General features: G+C 44.7%; 2 protein-coding genes and 1 long non-coding RNA gene across 11 annotated transcripts in view; 1 reads left to right on the top strand and 2 right to left on the bottom strand.

The window, feature by feature from the left end:
• The window catches only part of CYSTM1 (cysteine rich transmembrane module containing 1), a 68,697-nt gene extending 53,183 nt beyond the window's left edge, over nt 1-15,514 (bottom strand). For 2 of the 5 annotated variants that reach the window (XM_054556638.2, XM_054556636.2), the window contains exon 1: nt 14,891-15,103. The gene's annotated coding sequence lies outside the window, so the exon portion shown is untranslated. Of the gene's footprint in view, nt 1-1,351; nt 1,490-14,365; nt 14,387-14,890; nt 15,104-15,340 lie in introns of those variants that run through there. The other 3 variants (XM_024246947.2, XM_054556639.2, XM_054556637.2) reach the window with 3 other exon arrangements.
• Nucleotides 15,473-25,800, top strand: LOC134761433 (uncharacterized). 2 transcript variants are annotated; one of them, XR_010140038.1, is made up of 3 exons: nt 15,473-15,708; nt 17,826-18,521; nt 21,163-25,800. It is a non-coding gene; the product is annotated as an uncharacterized LOC134761433 (long non-coding RNA). The 2 variants fall into 2 exon arrangements; XR_010140037.1 differs by having other exon boundaries at nt 17,826-25,800.
• Nucleotides 16,634-26,559, bottom strand: part of PURA (purine rich element binding protein A) — a 66,298-nt gene continuing 56,372 nt past the window's right edge. The window contains exons 2-6 of one of the 4 annotated variants that reach the window (XR_010140036.1): nt 23,143-23,259; nt 22,822-22,943; nt 21,811-21,989; nt 17,688-17,912; nt 16,658-17,323 (exon numbers count right to left, since the gene is read on the bottom strand). The gene's annotated coding sequence lies outside the window, so the exon portion shown is untranslated. Of the gene's footprint in view, nt 17,324-17,687; nt 17,913-21,810; nt 21,990-22,760; nt 25,985-26,559 lie in introns of those variants that run through there. The other 3 variants (XR_010140033.1, XR_010140034.1, XR_010140035.1) reach the window with 3 other exon arrangements.

The following is a 26,559-nucleotide window of genomic DNA, read 5'->3' as shown; positions in this document are numbered from 1 at the left end:
TGACAGATACTAATAATTGGGGAGACACCAAAGAAATGACTCACCCAATCACTCCACAGTAAAGCCTATGCACACTGAACTTCTAATGGACTATTTACTGCCTCATACATAAATGAATGGACAAAGATTATCAGACATTGGAGGAAGGCCTCCAACATAAAAAACAGATCAAAACAAAACAGAGGAAGGAAAAAAACAACCTAAATGTCCAAGGAAAGAAAATGTCCAAGAAAAAAACCAAGGGTTTTTTTTGCAGTTGTTTTAAATTTATGCTTTTGAAGTATGATGTAATACCGTGTAAGAAAAATTATGTATTCAGCATGTCTCAACTTTCTGTAAAATAAATACTGAAAAACAGATATGTATTCAGCATGTCTCAACTTTCTTTAAAATAAATACTGAAAAACAGATCAATAGAGCAGAATAAAGAGTCCTAAACCACATCCATACAGTACAGTCTCCTAATTTAACAGACAGGCACCACTGTAATTCACAAAAGAAAAGGTAGTCTTTCCAGTAAAGAGTGCTGGATTAATTGGATATCCTTGTGTTGGGAGAAATGACTCTTGAGCTCCATGCTCATACATAAAAAAAATCCACAATATATCACAGAAAAAAAATCACAACATATCATAGACCTACACAAAAGCTAAACCAATCAAGCTTTTAGAAGAAAGTATACCAAATATTCATGACTTTCGCAGTATTTACATTATGACCCAGAAGCTCTATTCTTAGATATATATATATTGAAGTGAAACAAGTGTGTAAGTCCACCAAAAGACTTATACAAGAATGTTCAAAGCAGCTTTATTTATAATAGTCCCAAACTGAAAGCTATCCAAATGTTCATCAACAGAACAGATAAATTATTATATATTTATACAGTAGAAAATGACCCCAAAACAATAAATAAAAGAATTATTATTACATGAAACAACATGGATGAATCCCAGACACAACGTGTGAGCAAAAGAAGGCAGACTCAACAGACTTCAATAATACTCTAGTCTGTTTTGTGTTGCTATAAAGGACTAACTGAGGCTGGGTAATTTATAAATAAAAGAGGTTTACTTGGCTCATGGTTCTGCTGACTGTACAAGAAGCATAGTGCTGGCATCTGTGTCTGGCGAGGCTCTCAGGTAGCTTCCAATCATGGTGGAAGACAAAGGGTGAAGCAGGCACATCACATGATGCGAGAGGGGGCAAGAGAGTGGGGGGAGGTCCCAGACTCTTTTAAACAACCAGATCTCACTTGACTAATAGAGAACTCACTCATTACCATAAAGAGGACACCAAGCCATTCATGAAGGATACACCCCTATGACCCAAACACCTCTCACCAACCCACCTCCAAAATTGGGGATCACATCCCAAGATGAGATCTGGAGAGGACAAATATCCAAACTATATCATTCTGTGATTCCATTTATATGAGGTACAAGAACAGCCAAAACAAATCTGTGGATACTGAAAAGAAAGATACCAAAACAAATTTATGAATACTGACAGGAAGATACAAGGGAACCTTCAGGAATGATGAAAACGTTCTGTATCTTGAGCTGAGTCATGTTTACATGAATACATATAAATGTATTGAGTTGTACATTAAGATTTTCAAACTTTATTGTAAGTTGTACAGTAACAGCAGATATTTTGCTAGAAAAAAATATATTTATTGTGGTTTTCCTTGGGTGCTGGAATTGTGGGCAATTTTTGTTACTTATACTCATCTGTATTTCTTTTTTTTCTTTGAGACGGAGTCTCGCTCTTTCACTCAGGTGGGACTGCAGTGGCGCGATCTCGGCTCACTGCAAGCTCCGCCTTCCGGGTTCACGCCATTCTCCTGACTCAGCCTCCCACTACAAGCTTCGCCTTCCGGGTTCACGCCATTCTCCTGACTCAGCCTCCCGAGTAGCTGGGACTACAGGCGCCCGCCACTGCGCCCAGGTAATGTTTTGTATTTTCAGTAGAGACGGGGTTTCAACGTGGTCTCGATCTCCTGACCTGGTGATCCGCCCACCTCGGCCTCCCAAAGTGCTGAGATTACAGGCGTGAGCCACCGCGCCCAGCCACTCATCTGTATTTCTGAAAATTTCAAGAGTACCTATACAGTCAGAAAAAGATTAAGTTTTCTTAGTGCTTTCAGATATATATCCATGCTGCCTGCCATTTTTAATAGCTAGAATGCCACTTTAGCTGGGCTCAGGGCTCATGCTTATAATGCCAGTGACTTGGGAGGCTGAGGCTGAGACAGGGGAATCACTTGAGGCCAGGAGTTCAAGACCAGCCTGGTTCGGGTAACATAGTGAAACCTTGTGTCTACCCTCCCCCCCTCCCCCACCCCCGCAAAAAAATTAGCAAGCTGTGGTGGTATACATAGTCCTAGCTGCTTGTAAGGCTGAGGTGGGAGGATCACTTCAGCCCAGGAGTTTGAGCTGCAGTGAGCTATGATCATGACACTACACTCTAGTCTGGGCAACACAACAAGAAGACCCTGTCTCTAAAAAAAAAAAAAAAAAAAAAGCTAAAATTAATAAATATTTTTTTAAAATGCCACTTTAAACCTCCTATTCACTTCTGATATACCAATTTGCCTTCTCATTACTTATCTTCCTCTTGTTAATGATCTACTCAAAATCTGCTCTTCACTGCTTTTTAAGGTGACTTTTGTAGTTGCAATTTTTTTTCCACAAGACACTTTGGTTCTCTAAGGTCTTCAAATGTTTTCTTTCTGCTTCAAACCAAAAAGTCACTTGGTTGGGTACCAGACTTGGGGTAAAAAACCAAATTTTTTTGGTTACATACAGACTGCTCTATCTTGGAACCCTTCTTATTATCAAAACCTAAAGTCATGCTTATCCTTATGTCCTTCAATTTATCTTTCTTGGTAACTTATAAAATTAAAGTTTAAAAACATGAGAGCAGGGCCAGGCACCATGGTTCACACCTGTAATCCCGGCACTTTGGGAGACCAAGGCAGGTGGATTGCTTGAGCCTAGGAGTTTGAGACCAGCGTGGGCAACATAGTGAGACCTTGTCTCTACAAAAAATGGGAAAATTAGTTGGGTGTGGTGGCGTACATCTGTAGTCCCAGCTACCTGGGGGAGACTGAGGTGGGAGAATCACTTGAGCCTGGGAGATTGAGGCTGAGGTGAGCCGTGATCACACCACGGCACTCAAGCCTGGGAGACCGTGCAAGACCTTATCTCAAAAACAAAACAAAACAAACAAACAAAAACTACGAGAGCAGATCTTACCCTAGAGACCTCTTTTTTTTTTTTTTTTTTTAACTCCCCATTAGCTGTTTTTTTAACAAGACCTTTGTAAATAGACCACTTTACATTCTAAGTCCCTCAATATGTCTTGACTCTCACATCTATAATTTTGGGTGCGGTTTGTTCAGGTAAAAAAAAAAAAGCTTTAGAATTACTGAGGTGTTTTGTTTGTTTGTTTTTTGAGATAGAGTTTCACTTTGTCGCCCAGGCTGGAGGGCAGTGGCGCGATCTCGGCTTACTACAACCTCTGCCTTCCGGGTTCAAGCAATTCTCCTGCCTCAGCCTCCAGGGCAGCTGGGATTACAGGCGTGCACCACCATGCCTGGCTAATTTTTGTATTTTTAGTACAGATGGGGTTTCACCATGTTGGCCAGGCTGGTCTTAAACTCCTGACCTCAGGCAGTCTGCCCGCCTCAGCCTCCCAAAGTGCTGGGATTCTAGGGGTAAGCCACCACACCTGGCCTAGAATTACTGAGTTTTATACTGCCGTATCATCTCTGGTTTAGAGTTTTCATCAAATTTTGGCATTGACATATTAGTTTATTCCATTCACACAGTCATTTGTTCATCCATAAATACTTATAGGAGCATCAACTATAACCCAGTATTACTGGGTTCCAGGCACTGCTGAGATAATGGTAAGCAAGAGACAGTTCCTATTTAGGGTATGAGAGAGACAGACAATAACACCAGCAATCACAAAACCAAGCTAAGATAGAGGAAGCAGAGCGTACTGTAAGCTCAAAGTAGAGACAACTAATTACTCAGGGAAGTCAGAGAAAGATTCTAAGAGAAGTGATGATCAGATGACTAAGCATAAACAGAAATTCGTATTACTCCAAATTTCATACTCTGCAGAGGCAAGAATCTGTGAGATGTTTCAGAGAAAAAGCAGAGCACATTTGAGGAACTGACTAGGTTCTAATGGCTGAAGCACACTTCACGGGATGAGGCCAAAGGGTCAGCTCATAAACAGCCTTGCTAAGAGCAGACTTCTGGGTTTGCTGCATCTTCCTTTTCTATCGTTATTCTTTATTTCTTTTAAAAGGATTCATGTAACTTTATGTTTGTTGAATACTATTGACAAACTTAATAATTCACTTATTTCATATGTATTAAGTACCTACTACATATCAGGCCTAGAGCTGGGGATAAGAGGTAAAGAACTATATAGCTGGCTTGCTCCTCCCCTTCAGTACTGCTATTAATACAAATAAAATTATCATTTCCATTTGTCTGCTAGTGCATCAAATGGAATATGCTGGAAGTTTTCCAAATTTTAAGGATATGGTGAAGGTAGTTTGACAGAGTAGACAAAACTTACTTTGGGAGGTCCAGAAGGCAGTTACCTCAAAGTGTTACACAAGTTACTAAAACTGAAGTACAAGTAGAACCCAAATGACTCCCCAATTGGGAGAGTCATACCACACATACTTGTGAATGTACAGTGAGCAGAGGTAAGAAATGATGGTCTCAAATCTTAAACCCAAGGCCAAAGTTACAACAATAGGCATTCCAGAACTGTAGGTCTTCTCCTAGGAAGAACTTGCTCCTGATATGGACACTTTAACACAGGAGCCCCAGGGGGATAGCAATAGCAGGAATTTACATTTTTAAAGATGGTAGCAGTGCTCCCAGTAACAGTGCAACACCAGGAGACCTCTGATAGTCAGCATAACATGTACAAGATATTTCTTTTTACGACTTGCTCAGCATTTTAAACACATTGCTGGGTATTGCCATTTCCTAAATTGCTCTTCTTTTAGGGACAGACTGGAGGAAGACAACCTGCAGTATTACTCCATTATTGTCCAAATACTGATTCTGGCCTCAACCTCCCAAATATCATTAGCCATCCCCTACCTCATTCAATGTCTCTTGTTTGCCATAGAGTTTTACCAGGCCCTGAGCTATTCTCATATAGTCAATGAATGAGTAAGTATTAGAACATATCTTTTGTATCAACATTTTGGCTGTGGCTTCAGAATAGCCCCTCTATGGAGTACAAAATGACACACAGCTCAGATATGGGACCTTTCGCTGAACAAGGGCATCAAAGTGCACATGGACGGCAAAAACTAACAATGGATCATCTATCTCTGAAGGCCCTGGCCTAGCGTGATGAAGAGGTTTATAGACTATCTTATTTTCCTTTCTCACAAAAAATGTCTGATATAAAAACCACACACTGCTTTTATAACTGAGTTCATATGAAGCTAAAAATCTACAAGCTATTTAGTAACACAGTTTGCTAATGCCATTCAGATAATTGCTTTAAGCCACTATCCCCAACATTAAGATAACACAAAGATGTAAGTATTCTCAACTTGTCCTGATAGATTAGGAACAGCAAATTCTGAGAAGTCATACCATACCCATATTAATTATCCATAGTTCAGAATTATTTGAAAATGTGACTATAGTCAATCTTGTCTCCCTCCAATATTAAACTTGGTAGGTACATTTTAGCATTCTTCCAGACTTAGAGACTTTCTGAGGGAATCCAGAGAAGTTCCCTTCAAAAGAGGATAACATATCATCTGCTAAAACCTTTCTCCATAAAGCTTTCTGTAAAGAACCTCTGGTTGGATCCAGGGCTTGGTGCTCTGTAAGATATAACATTTATAAACATTCCTGGGAAAAAAGACATTACTACCTGAAAATATCAACAACTAAAACGACCTATCCTTAGCCACCAGGTATTGGTGTCCCATTCCTCCCTAATGTTTAGAGGGGACAGCCTTTCTTTTTACAGCGGGTCTATCCTTTTTTCTTATAAACTCTTCAATAAAGACTTTTTTTAAGTAAAACCCCAAATAAATAAATAAAAACACCCTATCCTTTGAAGGAGCAATTCTACCTTTAGGAATTTATCTTACAGATATATACTAGTGCCAGCCGGTATGCCAAAAAAAAAAACAACCCAACTTTATACACATGCATATATATTAAATATAATGTTCATCAATATGAGAATGGTTAAATAAACCATGGTATTTCTGATCCATGGAACTGCTGCTATATGACCCTTCAGAAGAATAGGTTAGAACTACCCGTGCTGATATGAAAAAGCACCAACATGGTGGGAAAAAAGCAAATTGCAACACAGTGCATTCTATTACCCCATTTGGGTTTAAAAATAAACTTCTAGTTCTAAACCTGAATAGATCACACAGTTACACTAATGAATACAATTATTGATTAAACTGTACATTTATATTATAGATACTTTTTCATACATATGTTATATTTAACAATGAAAGTTAAAACCCTTGCTAATCATCTTTAGGTAAAGTGGCCACATGGCTTTTACAAGAAAATAATCAATTTTTTAAATCATTGAGCAGGAAAGCCATGCTCCTAGATGCTTCCAACAATCCATCTAACCACATGGGAAGACAATTTGGTCCAGTTGCCACCTGGGAAAACCTAGCTTCAGGGCAGGATCCACAGTTGCAAATAGTCCTGTGGGTTCCAGGCCAACCTCACCCAAGGGCTCCTTCTCCAGCCTTCATTCATCATGTATGGTCCTCTGCAAAAGCCAGAGGACTGCCTGGATGCAGTACTCCCCTCTGCATTCAGCTTATGGAAGGGTCCCCACAGGTGAGCCTCAACCCCTTGTCTAATGGATCCTGGCATTGTCAGCAAACCCTGATTATAATACCTTCCCCATACTGCTGGGACCTCCATATGGGGGAGGAACACAACCAGCCTCACCTAACCACTCAGTTCAGGGACTCTGGTCAGTACCCCACCAACACTGCTATCTGAAAGCCAGTAGAGAAATGAAGGTTGGCTTCTCCTCAGAAAAATAGGGTAGGGATCTCTGAATTACATCTAGTCACTGGGACATATAGGACAGCATTATAATTGGAACTTCAAATAGTCAACCCTCAAAGTGAGAATGGAGAGAAAATGGGGCCCAGCAAGAGAGAGGCTCAAAAGAGAGAGCAGCATTGAACAGAATGGAAAGGAAAAGGGAAGAAAGCTGTGAACACAGAAAGTGAGTTGGGGAATTGAAAGGAGAGGTTAGGTCATGGAGAGAGAGAAAAGGGAAGAACTCTGCCCCCTGCCAAGTTGAGAGGACGCACTAGAAAGGGACAGGTCCATCCCTCCCAACAAGCCTGATAAGGCCACTTCCCAGGCCAGGTCCCCTGCCAGCCCAGCCCCTGAAAGACAGGCTCTGCCTGCCTCCTCCCAGAGCATTAGATTAGGCTTTGTGGGAAAGTTGAAATCTTGATGGTTTAGAAAGAGGCCCCTACAGCTTAACGTGCTGGCAATTTAACTAAGCGCTCCTGGTTCCTGATGAATACCAAGCCAGCCTGGCTTTGCTCCATCATGAAAGCGCGCTCTCCTGACCCTCTGAGGGAGCAGCAGCTCAGTCAGCACTGCGGGGTGGCTCTTAATGGACAACGGTGAATTTCACATCAAACCAGGAAGTACCACTCGTGCCTATCATGTGCTGCACCCTAAGAGACTATACAACCGAGGGCAGCTCACCCTCCCTCTTTCTTCTGTTTTCATAGGATTCTTAAAGGAATAGGCTTTACGGACAATGAAGATTGGGGGAAAAAAAATTCTAGATGATAACTTCAGTTTCTATCATTAGCAACATCCACAAACAGTTCTCTATATGTGAAAGGAACTCAAAATAGTTTGGGTTATTGATGAGTTAAAAAAAAAAATAGCATCCCTCCTGCCCCCCAAGAAAGATCTGAGTTTCCCAGGAGAATCTGAGTTTTCTAAGAGCACGCTGGCACAGAAAGAACAATGTAACACAGCATCAATGAAGCCACACCCCTGGCAGAGGGCCTAGAATTTAATATAGTATACAGTCTCACCACCACTCAGGCCTCTTTTTGGCAAACTTCAGATCAAAACAGAAGTGGTTTCACATTGCATTTACCTCTTGTTACCTCCTAGATTCTTCATTCTGTGGCCCTCCTAGTATCATAGAGTCACACAAGTTTTAGGAAAAGATAAGATTGAAGGGGCCCTCTCTGAAGGCCTGCCTACTCCAAACCATCCTACCACCCTTCTACTGCTGCCTGAAAAACTCACTATTAGTGAGTCATATCTTTGGGTAAAGGCTGTATTGCCCCAGGTGGGATATGTGGAACTTGGGGAACATGGACAAACAACTTCAATAATTTATACCTTCTATTTGTGACAGGTGATGTAGTAGTTATCAGTTTAAGGTAATGATATCATTTCCCTTTTAAACAAATTTTAGGGTTTTAAAAAATGGGCCAACTTTAAGAAGAATGTTAAACAACAGTATAGATGACATAAAGATAAGACAAAAATCATGCAGGGGAACACAAATGAAGTGTGAAAAACACTAGAGTTTCCACTTTCAAGACCCTCCCTTTAAATACAACTACCCGGCTGAAGGTGGTGTCACACGCCTGTGATCCCAGCACTTTGGGAAGCTGAGGCAGGAGGATCCCTTGAGGCTAGGACTTTAAGAACGGCCTAGTCAACATAGCAAGACCTATTCAACATAGCAAAAAATACAGACGGGGGTCCTGCTATCTTGCAGTGGCAGTGGCCCCCGTGGCTCTTACAGGTGCAGCGGCTCATGCAGCAGGATTGCTTGAGCTCAGGAGTTTGAGACCAGCCGGGGCAACATAGTGAGACCTCCATCTCTATGAAATATAAATAAAAAATTAACCAGGCACAGTGACATGTGCCTGTAGTCCTAGCTACTCAGGAGACTGAGGTGGGAAGATCATTTGAGCCCAGGAGTTTGAGCCTGCACTGAGCTATGATCATGCCATACACTCCAGTCTGGCAGATTGTCCCTAAAGCAAAATAATAATCAGTAAATAAATACAATTATCCCTCAGTTTCTCACACAGCCACCACCAGACATTAAAGGCCACCAGAAATTAGTTCAACAAAGTTAGCAGAGCCAGAAGTGTGCAGAAACTGCGATCAAAGATTAGATTGGCTTTAGAGAGGGTGGTGTTGGGGAGGAAAGGCTGTTAGTGGGGAAGAGGTGGAAGGGCAAAGTCTGGAGTGTCCAGGAAGCTAGTGGCAGCAGGAAAGCACTAAGTATTCAACTTAACAATAAGGGCTCACAGAATAGCCACATTCTTACAAATGTCCCCCTCTTCACACACTTTCTTCCCAACTGACTCTGCCTAAGATTCTGAAACTGAAAGCTGACCGGTAAAGTACTGCGTGCAGCATTAAACATTTAACGTGGCAGAAGTCTAGCACCATTTCCCAGGTCTTCCTCTCCCCAAATGTCTTTGTAGTTCAACTGTTTCCCATCCCTACTTTTCTCTGAATAAGAAGCATGCCTAGATAGTTTTCAGTTATGATGTTTTCTGAGCCAATGCTCTTGAGACTGGCTAATGATTCTTTAGTACAAATAATCAGGAAACTAGTGATAGGCACCTCTGAATAAGGCATTTACTCTTCAGTGAGTAATTCAGGTAGATCAAACCCTCCTCCCACCATGACCATCAATATTCTCCCTTAAACCATTTAATGAAAAGAGTTTAGAAAAATATAAATCATCTGTTGTTTTGGCAAAGTCATACCACAAGCTTGCTGCCCACAGAGACTGGATTCAAACCATTTGTCTCCTTTGCTTTAGATGTGAGGACCTACCCAGTTTCCAAGATCTGGCTTTGAGGCCTAAATCAATAATAATCTTCCACATACATCTCCTAAAAGCTATAAAGGAATCATTCCAAGCTCACTTCCTTTTGAAGATTCCTTTGTGTAGTGCCCAAAATGATGTGAACATTTTTGGTTGTAAAGTGGGAGGGTCAGCTTATGTTCAATTCCCTTGCTTTATACTACTGCTGTTTAATTGCTGACTCCCATTTTATAGCCAAGCCAATTAGTAGCCTTGGCCAAGCGTGAGGAGCTTGGAAGCCTGAAACATGGCACTCAGCTAAGCCTACAGAAAACAGAAAGCCTTTTCTGTCAGAATTTCCCTCATGAGAGAGAGCTTGACCTGGCCAACAAATGTCAGAAGTCTAAAAGATGGATGTTGTAGTTCAGTACATAGTGTCCCTGGGCACATCAGCAAGCACTTGAATCCTACTAGATTGAGTGACAGGACTGGCAGCCTGACACAGGTGAGGGAAATTTTAAAAGATGACTATTTCACTCCTCATCCAATTTAGCGAACAATCTTACTCCCTTTTGTCTCTGACCAGCTTAATAACTTACTCCTTTGAGGGCTGTGACACTTTCTGATAATACTCTTGCTGTTAAAAAAGATGCTGGGTCATAGGCTGCCAGTTCCACCCTTCTGTTATTGGTTTACTCCAGGCACTCCAAAAAAAGCCAAGACCAGGTTAACAGAGAATAAAAGAAAAAAGAGAGTGAGGCTGGGCGCGGTGACTCACGTCTGTAATCCCAGCACTTTGGGAGGCTGAGGTGGATGGATCACCTGAGGTCAGGAGTTCAAGACCAGCCTGGCCAACGTGGTGAAACCCCGTCTCTACTAAAAATACAAAAAATTAGCCAGGCGTGGTAGTGCATGCCTGTAGTCCCAGCTACTCGGAAGGCCGAGGCAGGAGAATCATTTGAATCTGGGAGGCAGAGGTTGCAGTGAGCTGAGATCGTGCCATTGCACTCCAGCCTGGGAGACAGAGCAAGACTCTGTCTCAAAAGAAAAAAAAAAAAAAAGAAAAGAAAGAAAAAAAAAAGAGAGTGAACAATCTGAGCTTTACTATTTATATATGAAATACAAACAGGAATTTAGTTAGCCTCAGGCTTCCAGATTTTTATTTTTATTTTTGAGACAGAGTCTCCCTCTGTCTCCCAGGCTGGAGTGCAGTGGCACGATCTTGGCTCATTGCAACCTCCGCCTCCTGGGTTCAAGCAATTCTTGTGCCTCAGCCTCCTGACTTAGCTGGGATTACAGGCATATGCCACCATGCTCAGCTAGTTTTTGTAATTATAGTAGAGACAGGGTTTCGCCATGTTGGCCAGGCTGGTCTCGAACTCCTGGCCTCAAGCAATCCACCCACCTCGGCCTCCCAAAGTGCTGAGATTGCAGGTGTGGGCCACCATGCCCAGCCATTTTTTTTTTTTAAGCGACAAGGTGTCATTCTGTCTTCCAGGCTGGAGTGCGATGGCGTGATCATAGTTCATTGCAGCCTCAAATTCCTGGGCTCCAGCGATCCTCCCACCTCAGCCTCCTGAGTAGCTAGGATTACAGGCACATACCACATGCCCAGCTAATTTTTAAAAATTTTTTGTAGCAATGGGGTCTCCCTGTGTTGCTCAGGCTGGTCTTGAACTCCTGGGCTCAAGCCATCCTCTTGCCTCAGCCTCCCAAAGTGCTAGGATTACCGTACCGGGCCTCAGATCTTGACTACAGGCTGATTAGTAACCAAGCCCATAAAGCCCCAGGAAAAAACCAAACCAAACCAAACAAAAAACCAGCAAAAAGTCCAGGCATGGTGGCTCATGCCTGTAATCCCAGCACTTTGGGAGGCTGAGGCAGGCGATCGCTTGAGCCTAGGAGTTTGAGGGAAGCCTGGGCAACATGACAAAACTCCATCTCTACAAAAAACACAAAAAATCAGCTAGGTGTGGTGGTGCAGGCCTGTAGTCCCAGCTACTCAGGAGACTGAGTTGGGAGGATGGCTTGAGCCCAGGAGGTGGAGGTTGCAGTGAGCTGAGATCACACCACTGCACTCCAGCCCAGGCAACAGAGCCAGACCCTGTCTCAAAAAAATTTAAAAAACCAAATCAGCAAAAAGGTCTTAGATAGCCAGGCATGGTCGCTTGTAGTCCCAGCTACTCACAGGGTTGAGGCGGGAGGGTCACTTGAACCCGGGAGTTAGAGACCAACCTGGGCAACATAGTAAGCCCTGTTTCTGGAAAAAAAACAAAAGAAAAAAAAAAAGGAAGTTCTTGAATAAGGCTTTTCCAAAAATTTAGAACTTCAAACTCTTTTTAAAAACTTTTGTCACATCTCAAAATATACCATTCATCCAAGAATTAAAATATTCTGTTTTGGAGGAGCTCAAATTTCATATAAGCCTCTCATTAATTCTCCTTGGTACCTCTGTGAGGAGGTACTGACCCGCATTCAAGGTCAAAGAAAGTTTCCATGCCAAGAAAGGAGTGCCCTGCTCAAGGCCTTAGTTGACAAATGTGAGCTCAAAATGCTCCAGCCCATACCTCAGCCCTGCCTTTCACCTCAGCCCAGTCCCCCTTAAGAAAGAGCATTTCTATTACAGGCCAGCCCTGTTGTTTATTATAGCTTGTATTTAGGGAAACACACTAACATTTTTTTCCTGACAGTAAAGTCTTAAGTTCTCTACCAATGAGAAAACTTGTGGGGGTGGCTGGGGTGAATGAAAGCAGAAAATTTCCAAAAACTTTTGGCCTACTTAACTGCTCTGACAGCACATAGTTATTTTGTTTGGGAAAGGAGGGGGTGGACTGTTTCTTTCCAAAAGAACCATAATTAGTTGGCCACTTCAAATAGTATCAAAGAGATTTGGAAAATAGTTACTTTTCTAAATTTTTTAATGAGGCTAAGACATCTGATTTCCAGCGATTCTTAATATTAACAAGCCTGCAAAGCCCCTTAAAAATCACTATCATAATCTCTACCACTCAACAGGAACACAGGGGGAAAAAACTACTCTGGCCTTTTACACACTTCGGGGCTTCTTTTGCAGAGAATGATTTCACTGCTCTGACTGGAAGTCCCGTTTCCCCAGGTCTCACCCTGGATTTGCCCTCCTTTGAGTGCTGCACTGGTTTCTATATTTACGCACAAACCAGCTGCGGCCACCTTCCTTCGCAATTCCCAAACCTGCCTTTCACTGTACGGGATCCCTGGAGGTCCAATTCTGTTTTCTGGAGTCAAAGAAATACAAAATAAATTTCACTGCCTCCCAGAAAACAGACGTTGGTAAGTTTCAATATAAAATAGACAGCTCTTGAACCCAGGAGGCAAAGGTTGCAGTGAGCCAAGATCTCGACACTGCACTCCAGCCTGGGCGACAGAGCAAGACTCTGTCTCAAAAATAAACAAATAAATAAAATAGACAGCTGTGTATTTTTTGGTCATAGCACCAATAAATTTCAGGGCTGGGAAAAATCATAAATTACCAAAGCATTCCTCTTCATATAACCAAAATATATTTTTCCTGTTGCTCAGGAAATTTAGACAAAATAGCCAACTAATACTTACGCAGCCTTACATACTGAGAAACTCAAAGCTGGTAGGAAAGGACTAGAGTTTTTTTTTTTTTTTTTTTTTTTTTTTTTTGAGACAGAGTCTTGCTCTGTCGCCCAGGCTGGAGTGCAGTAGCGCAGCCTCGGCTCCCTGCAAGCTCCACCTCCCAGGTTCACGCCATTCTCCTGCCTCAGCCTCCCGTGTAGCTGGGACTACAGGCGCCTGCCACCACGCCCGGCTTATTTTTTGTATTTTTAGTAGAGACGAGGTTTCACTGTGTTAGTCAGGATGGTCTCCATCTCCTGACCTCGTGATCCGGCCACCTCGGCCTCCCAAAGTGCTGGGATTACAGGCGTGAGCCACCGCACCAGGCCAGGACTAGAGATCTTTGATCTACAATCAACAAATAGTATGGGACTCCTTTCAGCTAACCCAGTGCCCCATATGAATGTTTTGGATGCTGGTTCTCCTTTAATAACTTCCCCCTATTAAATCTCTTAGCAGTCATTTGGGGTTTGGATTTCACCCTAGGGATACAAGGTGTTCGTAAGACACTCTGAAACCTCTGAAGGGCAAAGTGTTGTGGACGCTATAATCTCCCTGCATACTGAGGGGGGCATAGCTCTCAACCAGTCATTAAATCCCGTCAAATGAGATACTCGAAAATGAGCTGCCCTTGGGTGGGTCCTTTCATAAAAAGGAATTTAAAAAAAATCTGCTAACATGGTTACTCCACAAAGTTTACATGTATCATATTGTATAAATCTATAAATATGTACAATTATTTTTTGTTAAATTTCTAAAAATTTGCCAACAATGGCTGGAAAAGGCACCTGGCTGCCTGAGCCCCCACCCTTGTCGGTTACAAGTATTTCATAAGCAGGGTTTGAGGAATCCCATCAGAGAAGAGTGTTGTCACCTTTTTGCCGGAATGTCACACCAACTTCCTCAGTGTTCCCCTCACACCAACTTCCTCAATGTTCCCCCTACCCCAATCTAGCCAACGTTTCAATGGCTCCCCACAACACACAGTGCCTCTCAGGTGGGCACTCAAGGGTTCTTTCCTAATCCTCCCTAACCTAATTCTCCAAATTTTTTTCCCCAAAAACAGCCCAGCAGACGGTCCAGTCAGTCCCCAAATCGTTTTTCCTCATGGTCTCCTTCCCCAGGGGTCCTCCCCTCCTTCTCTCCCCCCCTGCAACCTCCACTGCTACCGGGAGATTAGTTCCCACCCGTCAGGACCCCGCTCAGATTTCACTTCCTCCAACAGGTCCGCTCAGATCCCAATCCACGGCTCTCAACAGCAGCCGGGATTCCTTTCCCCCGCAACGCCTTCTCTGAACACCCCGGCCTCCGAGCGCCGGCTTCGCGTTCCCTAGTTACTTCCAGTCACTAGTTACTTCCGCTCCGCTCCCACCCGCAGGACTCGCGACCTGCCCCCTACCCCCGGCTGGCCCAGCTGGGAATACGCAGAGCAGCGCCTCAGAAATCGCAGCCCAAGGCGAGGAAATCCAGAAGCCTCCCGCGGACGTCCCCCGGGACGGGGTGTGGCGAGCCCCGCTCCGAGCCCGCCGACTCCTAATGAGACGAGAACCGCAGCGACGCGGAGACCCTGTGAGTCCACAGCCTGGACGCGCGGCGCGGCGACCAGGAGCCCCAGAGTAGCCGCGGGGCGCCGGGAGGGATCCAGCTGGCGGCAGCCGCTTCCCTGCCTCCCTGCCCCTCCCCAGGGGCTGCGCGAACCCCTGCCTGAGCCAGGCCAGCCCGGGTGCCCGCCAGTTCTCAGGGCGCTCCCCGGGGCGCCCGGGGACGCGCACATCCCGGGACGCGCCCTGTCCGCGCCTGATCCCCGCCCTGGTCCCAGCTGGGTCGGGCCAGGTCCGCCGCACCTCACCTCTCCTCTCCACGAACCGACTGGATAATGGTCGGGTCTGGACCTGAGGAGCCCGGACCAGCCTGCAGACTCGCCGCACCTGGCTCAGAGCAAGTGAGGAGCAGCCGGGCGCCTGACGTCACGGCCGCCCCCAGCGCAGCGAACCGGGAGTCACCTGATCACCCTGGCAACGCGCGCGGGGCGGGGCGAGGCGAGGCTAGGCTGGCGTCACAGCACGAGCCCCGCCCCCAACTGCTCGGCCTCCAAGCGCCGCCGGAAGCGCTCTGTTGCAGCCGGCGCTGTCGGGACGCGGGGTCGGTCTCTGACTTCCCAACGTGGGCCTCCCAGCTGCGCTGGATACTTGGGACTCCCACAGGCGTCCCCCTCAGGTTGGATTGGTTCTCCGAGACTCCACCCGATACCCCGACTCCGCTAGTTCAGGCGCCTGGGAGGCAAGACGAGCGTACATGCGGGACCCTGCTCAGTGCGTGGCATGAGGGGTCGGCTGTGGGCTGCTGTCTCCTCGTGTCTTGTTGGTCCAGACCCAACTAGGTTTGGGGGCTTACTTCCCGAGCTGTACCTGAGAGGAGTGGGGCTGAGGCTGATAACTGGATTGGTCTCTGGCTACTTTTCCCCATAAACCTTGCAACAAGTAGTCCCGCCAGTACTTTAGAGTGTAATGAGACTTCATTCACATCAGGAGGGGGAAGGGGGACAGAACCTTCTGTTCTGAAGGTTTCCTTCTATTCCAACAGGAAGAGAAGTTACCGAAAAGCTCCCAGAGCAAGGCCTAGAACGAGCTTGCAAGTCCTACTTGCAAAAAATATTTTATTTTTCATTTTAGAAATTGATTTTCTCTCCAGATTCCTCCCCTTGCTTGCTATTAGGTTGGTGCAAAAGTAATTGTGGTTTCTGCATTTTTTTTTAAATGGCAAAAACAGCAATTACTTTTGCACCACTCTAATATAATTATATGCCTACAACTTTTGTTACTCTCTAGGCTTCTGAGATAGACCATCAGCTTCGAAATGAAAATTTAACATCCCCTGGAGGTCTCAGTGTGAGAGTCACTGCCTATTTCACACCTTCACTACTTGCTGACTTTCATTTCAGTTTTACTCTCCTCATCCCTGCACTGCCAAGAAGGTTTCATATGTATTGAAACCTTCCCTCTCAGAGTTTAGGATCTTAGACCAAGAAGTTAGTTTATAGTCAACTTCTTGTGAGCATCTTTTAGTGTCAGGCAATGGGCCATGGGCAGATTGAGATGTGGTTCTCGAAGATCAAACGTGTATGGGTGGTATGTCTCACATTCAAGTACAACTTGTACTGTTTATTATGACTTAATCATTGTATTTAAGTGGCACTTTTTTATTTTCATACTTAAAAAAAGAAACTCATATAAGTGGGAAAGAAGACAGCTGTGAAAGGTAGAGGAGAACCATGGCTCTAGACAGAGCTGTACTAATAGGAGAGAAGAGATTGAAAATGTGAGCCCAGGTCCCAAGGAGCACAGAGGCATGGTCAGGAGGTTGGTAGGAACAGGACAGAGGCAGCCAGGCCTGAGGTGTTTGGCAGATCTGAGGAGGGCAGGGATAGAGGGTGAGGGGAGGAGTTGGGCCAGAATGAGGCTTGAGGGATTCAGTGGAGGGCGAAAGTGCTGGGAAGGGAGGAGGGATTGGAAAGAAAGGAGAAGTATGCAGTGGTTTGGGAAGGGGTTGCTGAAAGGGAGGGCAGGGTAAATAGAAACCCAGGAAAGGGTGCTAAGAACATTAAGAAAAGGGAGGCTGAGAGGCTACAAAAAGGAGGACTGAGGGGGAGGAAGAAGCAGATGGGAGACTCTGGGGCAGCAAACATCTCAGAACCAGGCAGTAGGTGGTGTCCTTCAGAGGCTGTTGGAGAAGAGCAGCATTGTCTGTTCGCCTCTGAAGAGTGAAGGTCATCCATGCACACCCCAAACTATCTTTGGACCATCTGAGGGTAAGAGCCACCCTTTGCAGAGCACTAATGCAGAGGGAAGAGCAGAAACAGGCACATCCATAACTACACCCTGATAGGACTTATCAGGACAGTCAGGCTTTTTGGCTGGACGGTTTTTCAGGCCTGTGGTACATGCCTCCGTGCCTCTAATCTGGGCAGGACAAGGTGAGGATGGAGTGGAAGGCAGGGGTAATTCCCTTAGAAGGGAGGCAAGCTTCTCATGGCAGCTGGGTCATATGGAGGCTGTGCTGGGGAAGAAAAGATGCTAGGACACATTCTCAGTAGGCTCCCTGACCACTCCCCTTTTACTGAGTTGGTAGGGTGAGGGCGTAACCATCGAAGGAAAAATAGAACATTACCATCGAAGGAAAAATAGAACATTCCTCACCCCCACCTCCACATCCATGCTGAGGAAAGTGTTATTATGTGGGTAAAAACTCAAGGAGTGTTGCTGACAGCATCCAAGAACAGAGATGAGGCCAGGGAATGCATCTCACATGGCTCTTTTCTATGATTTTGACCTCAGGTCCCAGGACTAAGCAGCAGGCCAAATGTAGAAGTTGCTGGAGTTTCATCAGGTTTCTTCACACAACAGCAGTGTGGGTTTCCATTCCTGGAAATAAAAGAAAAATGTCGGGGTACAAGGTCCTGGCCAAGCATATTTGCTGTGAAAGTCCATTAGTCACAGAAGTTACAATGAATTTTCAATATTTGTTCATTCGGGAGAACTGTCCAAGGACTGTGGAGGCAACGTGGTGCAGTCATTGGGAGCCTGTGTTCTGAGATTTATCCATTTTGTGAACTTGGCCAAGTTAGTCACCTTCTTTGAGTCTCTGCCTTATCTGTAAAACAGAGATAATAATACCTACCTCACAAGACTATCATAAACTTTAGGTGAATTCCAGGGCAAAGAAAGAGAACCCAGATTCATAATATTTTTTAAAGGGCCATTTTTTAAACCATCGTATTTTTATTGGACCACATTTGTTCTCTGAACAATTGGATGAAAGAATGTTTCTTGGATGCCTAATGTACACTAAAGACTGATGGATACAGAAGGAGCATGTGCCCTGGCTTGGTCAGGCATCCGATTTCTGATGGGAAGATAAGACAGTGTGAGACCTTGCTAGGCTGCTGTGAAATTGAATGCTAAACTATGTCATGTCCTTCCGTGCCCGCAGCATTCATGGAAAGAGGGGCCATGCCAGCTGCATTGGCTAAGGTGGGATACATGAAAGGAAGGGTCTGTAGCAGAGCCTTGAAAGATAGGATTGGCCAGGCACGCTGGCTCACGCCTGTAATCCCAGCACTTTGGGAGGCCGAGGCGGGTGGATCACTTGAGGTCAGGAGTTCGAGACCAGTCTAGCCAACATGGTGAAACGCCATCTCTATTAAAAGTACAAAAAGTAGCCAGGCGTCATGGCGCATGCCTGTAATCCCAGCAGCTCAGGAGGCTGAGGCAGAAGAATCGCCTGAACCCAGGAGGCGGAGGTTGCCATGAGCCAAGATTGTGCCACTGCACTCCAGCCTGGGCAACAGAGCGAGACTCCGTCACAGAATAACAAAACAAAAAACGAAAACAAAAAAAGATAGGATTTGGAGAGGTGGTAGGTGAGAGCATTCTGGGTCAGGGCGGTGATCTGAGCACCTGGGGCAGGGGCTCAGTAAATATTTACTGGCTAGATAATGAATGAATGAGCAAAGATAATAATGAAATTATCAGTATAGTGTAAGATCAGCCATGCTTTGTTGAATGAATGGATGCATGATTAAACAAAAAAAGCAAAGACAATGAAATTAGGTAATGGTGGGCATAGCTATAAGACCAGCCTAACTGAGCTGTGGAAACTGGGGAGTTGTGGGAAATAAGATAGAGATGGAGCAGACTGTGGGAGAGCTTTTGAGACAGTAGAATCTTCTGGGAGGAGCATGGAGTCTGGATCCAGAGGGACAGGATTGCATTTGGACTCCATCACCACATAATGACCATGTGACTTTGAGTGAGTTACTTAATCTTTCTGTGCATTGGTTTCCTCGTCCAAAAAATATAGGAATAAGATTGATATCTGCTTTATAGTGTCATTTTGAAGATGAACTGAGCAACCTATGAAATGTAAGCATGATGCCTGGCCCATTGTAAGTGCCTTAAACTTAGTTTTTATTATTAGTATTAGTTTTATTAAGGACTGAGCAGATGAGAATAGATTCAATATGAAAACTTAGGGAACCACTGAAGTTCCTTGAAGTGGGAAATGAGAATGGAATGCAGTGTTTGGGAAGAATCACTTGGCAGCAGTATTCAGGCTGGGTCAGAAGACAATGGTGTAGCCCCAAAGGGTGAAGAAGGGCTGACCAGGGACTAGAAGCAATCCCTCCTGAAAATGAGAAAGCCTGTCCACTTGCTGGTACATGGCATGCGCAGGCCCTCAGTAACTCTACTGAATGAAAGTCTGCACCAATTTAACAATATAATTGTGGAACTCCCAGGCTCAATCACAAATACTATCAGAATTCTCCCTCAGTCAAGTATAGAGAGGTTTAAAGCACTGGAGAAGTTCACTGAGACTTGGCCTCTGGTTCATTTCAATTTCTCCTCCCTCGAGTAGCTGGGACTACAGGTGCACACCACCGCACCCAGCTAATTTGTGTGTGTGTGTGTGTGTGTGTGTGTATTTTGTTTTGTTTTTTTGTAGAGACGGGTTTCACCATGTTGCCCAGGCTGGTCTTGAACTCCTGGGCTCAAGTGATCTACCCACCTCAGCCTCTCAAAGTGCTGGGATTACAGGCATGAGCCACTGCACCCGGCCCTTCTGGCTCTTTTTCTGACCTATGTTTTCAAATTCCAATTTGCTTGTCAGGAATTTCTCCACTGCAAGTGCTGAAGCACTATTCAAATCAGCTTAAAGAGGGAGAGATAATGTATTGGCTCATGAAGCCAAAAATCCAGGGATGAGTCTCATTTTCAGATATAGCTGGATCCAGGCATTCAAACACTGTCACCAGGATTCTCCCCTTTCTTTCTTTCTCAGCTCTTTTCTTTGCATGTCTTCATTCTCAGAATGATGGTGTCAGAATTTCATTCTCAGTGAAAAGTCTCAGCAGACAAAAGGCTTTCTCTTTCCTAATAATACCTTAGTATTATTACTCTAAAAGCTCTAGAATGGAGCTTAGTTTTTATTTTTTAAGTTTTTATTTATTTATTTATTTGTTTGTTTGTTTGTTTATCTGAGGCAGAGTCTCGTTCTGTAACCCAGGCTGGAGTGCAGTGGCATGATATTGGCTCACTGCAACCTCTGCCTCCTGGGTTCAAGCAATTCTCCTGTCTCAGCCTCCCGAGTAGCTGGGATTACAGGTGTACCCCACCACGCCCAGCTAATTTTTTTTTTGTATTTTTAGTAAAGACAGAGTTTCACCATGTTAGCCAGGCTAGACTTGAACTCCCGACCTCAAGTGATCCACCTGTCTCGGCCTCCCAAAGTGGTGGGATTACAGGCATGACCGCGCCCGGTCAGGAGCTTAGTTGGGTAACTTGCTTTTGTCTTGAATGTGTGGCCGTGGCCCGGGGATGTAACACATTGGCTGGTTCCATGTTCTCTTCTGGAGCTGGGGGTGAACTCAGCCTCCCCCAAATCCCACAGTTGAAAGTGTGGAAGAATGGCTTCCCAAGGAAAATTCAAGTTTAGTTACCAGAAGTAGGAGGAATGGATGCTGAGCAAACAAAAAACACAACTGACCCCTACAGGCCACCAATAGTGAAACCACAAGCCTCCTGAAAGCTCCTCCTATTGAAAGGTTCTGTAATGTAATACTCCAATAGGCTTGAATTCACTTGGAAATCAACTTACCTTCTCTTGTGTTTCCAGAAAAGTTGTATCTAATGAGAAGCAAATTCTGGCACTCAGAGTTTGAGCCATGTTGACATCATCGCATAGAACCTGCCATTGGTTTTACCTAAATGCACTCTCCTTTCTGGAAGTACTACTTCTGAGGAAAGGGCATCAGGGAGCACTTAATGCTTCAAATGCGTTTGTACAGCAACTTGCGTTCTCAAGAGATATCACATAAATTCATGTGTTTTTAATTTTGACTTGAAGCACTGATTCCTGAAGTAGCCTGGCCTTCTGATAGTGATCTTAGAAAATCAACCTAGAAGAAGAATACATTTTTCTCCCAGGCTGTGAGTCAAATGACTAAGGCAATGAAGTTCTGTCAACTATGAAGCATCCTCCTGCTTTTTGATCTTTTCAGTAATTAAGAAAATAAATTCAACACATATGAATTAGAAATAATCAGCTTATAAGTCTATTTGCATTTATATTTTTAAAATGGACCGATGACTTAGCACATGACATAAGAAAATAAGAAGTCAGGGAAATACTAAATCCACATATTCATTCAACACATTTACTGAGGGCCTATGGCCTACCATGTGCCAGGGACTGCACTAGGCCCTGGGGATGTAGAAATAAGCAAAACAGATTTTTTAAAGTCCTTGTGTATATGAAGCTTACCTTCTAGTAGGTGTGTCCATTTATATACAGTCCTCAAGTCTCTGTGCCATTGACAAGAACTAGTACTCTATACCAGGAAGCATGCATGGCGAATCCTCAGATTCCTCTATGCTAGGCTTTCTGCCAGTGCTCTGCATACATCATCTCATTATTCTCTTCTTCCTAAGAGATGTAGACACCTGTTCAAGGAGTCACAGGAAATGAGTGGTAGGGTCAAGACCAGAACACCTATATCTGTATCTGCCTTTTAGCTCATATTTTCTCTTGGGGTGTGGATGCGGGGGTTGGTGGGAAGTGGTAGGGACTGAAGCATATCAGATAACACGCTCTGTGCAAAGGGAGCACTACTCATTCAGATCCAGCCACTTGACACTCAGGAATATAACTCAATGTGGCCAAGTTTTCTGGTTTTTCAAGAGAAGCCAGCAAACAGGATTTTGACATGAAAACCAATTTCAAAATACCATGAAAGCCAAACTAAATTTGTCTGGGCACAACTAAGGCCACAGATCTGCCCCTCTGTTGGAGGTCATGCTGTGACCAGGAGGGTGCCTGGGGAGGTAGGATTCCAGATAGCAACCTTGAAACTAGTTGGCCAGCCGGGCGCAGTGGCTCATGCCTGTAATCCCAGCACTTTGGGAGTCCAAGGCAGTCGATCATTTGAGGTCAGGAGTTCAAGACCAGCCTGGCCAACATGGTGAAACCCCATCTCTACTGAAAATACAAAAAATTAGCTGGACGTGGTGGTACACAACTGTAATGCCAGCTACTCGGGAGGCTGAGGCAGGAGAATCACTTGAACCTGGGAGGTGGAGGCTGCAGTGAGCCAAGATCATGCCACTGCACTCTAGCCTGGGCAACTCTATCTCAAAAAACAAACAAACAAAAAACAACAAAAAACCCCAGAAACTAAATGTGTAGAAAACTGCAAATACATCCGTGGTACTTACACAGAGTGTTTCTCAGGTTGATTTTCAAAGACTAAGGTAGAAAAATGGGGCCCTTATTTACCAAAAAAGCAAAGTCCTTTAATGAAAGCTACCAGGGGGGCAGCAGCTGGGGCACTCCAACCCCCAGCCATGGAGGAGGTCGGCATGGAACCATCTGATGCTGGGCTGACAGGCCACGCTTCTCTGAAAAGGAAAATTTAACTTCAGGGCGGGCTTCATGTTACATCTGAAGCCCTAATAATGATCATTATGCTGTCAGCACACAAGACATGGTTCAAAATAATTCTCCTCCTCAAAGTCACATTCTATGTGCTTTCTGGTCCTTCCTGGCCTCCTCCACCCTGTGGCCTCCCACACTCAACAAAACTTTCCTTTTCCCCACCCATTTGCCAAGGAACTGCGGCCATCAGACAACATATGGAGGTCTCATCACGGGGATGGTCCGTAACCGGAAAGGAGTTGGTCATCTGGTGTTGGCAGCTCCTCTTCGTGTCGTAGCCTTTGGAAGGAAAGAGGGAGGAACACAGAATAGCGTCCATGTTTAGAAAACATTTGCACCATTAACAGACTGAAACTCTACAAGACAATGGTCTTACTTTAAAAGTGTAAAGGAATTCCCATCCTCTTGATCTTAGCAAAATCAGAAAACCTCTGTTTACTACAAGAATTGTTTCAGAAAGGGAAGTGAAATCTGGCACATGAAAAATCCCATTTCTATCCACTCTCAAGATAGTAACTTTGTAGCCATATGCCATGTGTATTTCATCATAGCAAAACAGTACTGTAGTGCACTGGGGACAGATTTGCTGCCGCTGCTGCTGCTGCTGCTGCTGCCACCACCACCTCCACCACCTCCTTCTGTTGCTTGGATAAAGCTGAGGCATGTGGCACTGTTGTGAGATTCTTAGAATATACAGGCGAGTACTCCTGGCTAGGACCCTACAATTGAGTTTGCACCATGAGGCTCTAAATCTCAGCCTCTCTAGGTCCTGGTACTGTATCTTTGGAAGACACACACAGGAAGGACTTAGATACTTTCTGAAAAAGATGGGACAAAGAAAGCTTATACTCCTCCTGTCCCCTCCTCTTGCTTGGAAGATCATTTAAGATTAAGAGATGAAGTGACTTTTCCCACTGAAGGGGACACAGGGCAATGCTATGATTCGGAATGTCCAGAGGCCTGTGTTCCAGTCATGGTTCCCCTGTGTCCTCACCTTGGGACCCAGCACTACTTACTCAACCTTTTTGAGTCTCAGTTTCCCCATCTATAAAATGGGAATAATAATAGGACCAACCACATAGAGCTGTTGTGAGGGTTAATTCGTTGAGATGCTGAATGGTAAGAGAGGCTTCCTTTGCACAGAGCTTGTTCTCTAGTTTACTGCAGCCTCTAGTAATCCCCTTCCTGCCCCCCTGTCTGCACCCTAGGAGAAGGTACAGGTTAAACGGCAGATCTATGTTCCAATCATGGCCCCATCTCTTATTTCTGTGGCTCTTTGGACTGGTGATCAGGAGTCATTTTTCTGCATGATGACCAGGGCCACTCTACTGCAATTCTTTAGCTGCAGCAACGGAGACACACAACTACCTTTGCTCCCAGTGCATCCAGGTCCTTATTTCAGATGCTACCTTTGATTCTCTGAGCTGCTTCAGCCACAGTCCAGATGAGAGTGTGCTTGTCCTGCCCCCTCCCCTCCCCAGCCTGGAAGGTATGGAGTCCACCCGCATCAGAGTGGAGAGTGTCACTTTTTATGTATGCAGATTCCTGGGCTTCATCCTAGACCTATCGCTTCTGAATCCCTGGGAGCCAGGGCCTAGGAGCCTTCAGGTGTGACAAGCCCTCCAAGGGAGCAGATGCACATGAAAGTATTTATGGCCCTCTGGGGCCTCAAGCTCTGGAGAGCTTTGCCTCAATTGGGAGAGTCCCAGTCACTGCTTAGCAGAGTTTGGCTCTACTCCCTGCCCTGCCCACCCCTGCTCACTCCCAGGCCCAGTTCCCCATTATCTCACACTAGAACCAGTGGCCTTGCCCTCTGCCTGCCAATCTGGAGGTCTTGATCTGAAGTGTCAACATGGCCCTGATACTTCCTGACTATAAATTCTACAGGGGTTTCCCATTCCCTGCAGGATCAAGTCTGACAAAGCATTCAAAGCCTCTCTCTTCAGCCTCAGATCTCCTGCCCCTCCCTCTCCTAGTTGGGAACACTCCAACTAGGCTTATATTATGCTGAGGTCTCTGAATGTTCCTTGAGGCTACATGTCTCTGAGCTTCTGTAGGCACAGTACCCTCCACCAGAATGACCTTTCCCCTCTTCTACTACTCTTCCAGTCTCAGCCGAAATGTCACCTCCTCTGGGAAGCCTTCTCAGATGTCCCTAGGTAAAACTGCCTACTACTCCTCTTTCCCTGTACACTCCCCAAATATATCACCCATGACCCTGAATTGCCTTTATTTGCTTATGTGTTTCCGCCCCCACGAAACTATGAGGGATTTGCATTTTATTCATATCAAATTCCAAAACTTTATCAGGGCTGATAAGGCTCGGCATGATCTGGCTCCCATCCACCTCTCCACCCTGTCCCCCACCATTCTCTGCCCCAGCTACTTCACCCAGTCACTGTGGCCTGCTGACTGTTCCCAAGCTCAACAAGCTCTTTCCTGATCCTGTTCCTGTAGTGCTGTTTGCCTGGAATGCTCCCCCTCGATCTTGCCATAGCTGGCTCCCTCTTGACATCCAGATCTTGCTCAAATGTCACCTTTTCAAGGCCAGCCAATCAAAATAGTTTTGTTTGTTCTAGAACTTCATTTAAATGTAATAATATGGTATGTATGCTTCTATCTGGCATCTTTCACTCATTATAAAGTTTTCGAGTTGTATTCATGTTGTAGCACTTATCACTACTTTGTTCCTTTTTATTACTGAGTAGTAAGCCATTGTATGAATATACCACAATTTATCTGTTCACCTGTTGATGGATACTTGGGCTATTTCCAGTTTTTGGCTATTATGAATAAAGCTGCTCTGACATTTTTCATGTACTAATCTTTGTGCAGACATACATTTTTATTTCCTTTGGATAAATACTTGTCTTAGTCCATTTGGTGGTGTTGTAACAGAATACTTGAGATGGGTCATTTATAAAAAGGTGTAGCTCACAGTTCCGCAGACTGGGAAGTTCAAGTGGCAGTGGCATCCACTCGGCTTCTGGCGAGGGCTTTTGTACTGGGTCAAAACATGACAGAAAAGGTTAAAGGGGAAGCAGACGTATGCAAAGAGAGATCAAACAGGAGGAGAAACCTCACTTTATTACAACCCCTTGCTCAGGAACTAATACATTCCTTGAGAATTGATCCAGTCTCTTGAGAACAACAACAACAACAACAACAACAAAAAACACTCTACTAGGACAACAGCACTAACCTATTCATAAGGGATTCACCCCTATGATCCGAGCACCTCCCACTAGGCCCTACCTCCCCAGTGGACAGAACTGGCAAGTAAACTTCAACATGAGTTTTGACACAGACAAATCACATCCAAACCATACCTATAATGGAGATTGCTGGGCATTGGTAAATATATGTTTAACTTTATAAGACACCACCAAACTTTTTTCCAAGTGACTGTTCCAGTTCACACTCCTGCCAGCAATATATGAGAGTTCCAGTTGTTCCACATCGTCACCAACACGTTATTACCAATTCTCTTAAAGTTTAGCCATTCTAATGAGTGTGTGATGTTATCTCGTGATTTTAATTTACATTTCCCTAATGGCTAATAATGTTGAGCAACTTTTC

The sequence above is a fragment of the Pongo abelii genome, chromosome 4 (assembly GCF_028885655.2).
Source record: "Pongo abelii isolate AG06213 chromosome 4, NHGRI_mPonAbe1-v2.0_pri, whole genome shotgun sequence".
Classification (NCBI taxonomy): Eukaryota; Metazoa; Chordata; class Mammalia; order Primates; family Hominidae; genus Pongo; species Pongo abelii.
Note: the sequence above shows the minus strand (reverse complement) of the source record. Positions and strands in the feature narration are given on the sequence as shown.